General features: G+C 32.0%; 1 protein-coding gene across 1 annotated transcript in view; it reads left to right on the top strand.

Annotated features, from left to right (window-relative positions):
• Window positions 1-748: 748 nt before the first annotated feature.
• Window positions 749-1,726, top strand: part of LOC106880096 (uncharacterized) — a 46,009-nt gene continuing 45,031 nt past the window's right edge. The window contains exon 1 of the mRNA XM_052974101.1: window positions 749-778. The gene's annotated coding sequence lies outside the window, so the exon portion shown is untranslated. The remainder of the gene's footprint in view (window positions 779-1,726) is intronic.

The raw sequence follows: 1,726 nt of genomic DNA on the forward strand, positions 1-1,726 counted from the left end.
GGATGTACTGTCACCCAATAAGTTCATTGAAAGGTGGGTGAATATGGCAAGAATGGCCCATGTGAATGGTCCCACTCTAAGTTCGCGCCTGTATGCCTTACAGAAAGGAGAAAAAAGGGTGCCTTCCTGAGGAGCCCTTGGTGTTGGGGTCCAAAGGGCGTAAGGTCTCTTTGGTCACCTAACGGTGGAACTCCCCCACCCATTGGGGAAGCATATTGTTAATTTTATCTCTTTTATAATCGTTGTGTTTGTTGGTTGTCTACACGTTTAACTTCACTGTCCCTCGTCTGTCTATCGTCCACTATGTTTTGTGTTCGGCCCTGGTGGCCAAGAAAGAAAGAATTATTATTATTATTATTATTATTCATTTATATCTGTAAATTATATTAACAAAAATTATATTAACAAGAGTATGGTGGTCTCAATTCAGTTTTGTAATAAATCTATTTAGTTTTGCTTTATTTTCTATTGATTATTTATTTTCTATTATTCCTTTATTCCCTTTATTGAAAATTAATTCTTTTTACGATTTATTTACCGAAATCATTTATTTTTACGATTATTACCGAAGTATGTTTCACGAAATACATTTTTTTCAATTTTTTGCTTTTTCATTAATAATATTAATCATAACATCAAATTATTATATTATTTTCGCAAAAAATTTACAGATAATCTTCATTTAACAATTTATTTGATAGATATGTAATAATCTTTTTAACTATTTAAATCATTACTTTGGTTTCCATTCATAACCAGACGACAGGTTCATCTCTGCGTAAGTCTGAACAACGGTTTTACTTCTTAAACATCTTCGTATTTTTTTGTTTAAAACCGTCACATTTAAATTAATGACATCGAACATTTATATTTTATTTGCATTCTTTATTGGATATTTATATAATTATCGTAGTTTGGCCGTCAAGATATTGAATTGACAGAAGCCCAAACGATTATCCTTCATCTTTACAGGAAGCTCTTTGGCCATCCGTTCCAGTTCAATATCTCTTCCAATCGTAGACATGCTTTGTAAAATAAAATTAAAATAGTGTAACACTCATGGCTTTAGGAAACATTATTTCATGATCAGAATTCTGAAATCCTGGACTAAATAACAAATATCAGTTGTTAGTCTGTTAGGACATTGCTCTGTTAAAAGCTTCCTTGCCTCCCGTAATTCCCCAACATTACCCCTGACCTAACCCTTCTTTCATCTTCATGACCCCTAATGTCCACTTTTTTCTATCTATTGCTTATATTACTTTTTAGCTTCCGTTGATGTCTTTCTCTAATTACATGTCTTCTTTCTCTCTTTTTTTGAACACTTTACAAAAAGCTCCTTATTATATTCTTCTTTGGAAAGTGTTCTTTAAGCTCCTTCTCCAGCAGAACTATGGATGAGTAAAGACGTTCCAGCCGTGGTCATCCCTTCTTTTTTTCTTTATCTATCTCTCTCTCTATCTTTTTGCGAATATTTAAGTTAGAACAACCTTATACATATCTTATTTTCTAAAATAGTAATCTATAATTTTAGGGAGATTTAGTTATTTCTCGCGGCTCCTGTAGTAAACAGTCTTAAAAGTGATTCTTCTCCGATAATTCTTTAATAATTTCATTGAACTTTGAAGAAAAGATACAAATAATTGTATTTTATTTTATATCCATTCATATTTAGTTTATATATCTCTCTCTCTCTCTCTCTCTCTCTCTCTCTCTCTCTCTCTCT

Source organism: Octopus bimaculoides, chromosome 1, assembly GCF_001194135.2.
Source record: "Octopus bimaculoides isolate UCB-OBI-ISO-001 chromosome 1, ASM119413v2, whole genome shotgun sequence".
Lineage (NCBI taxonomy): Eukaryota > Metazoa > Mollusca > Cephalopoda > Octopoda > Octopodidae > Octopus > Octopus bimaculoides.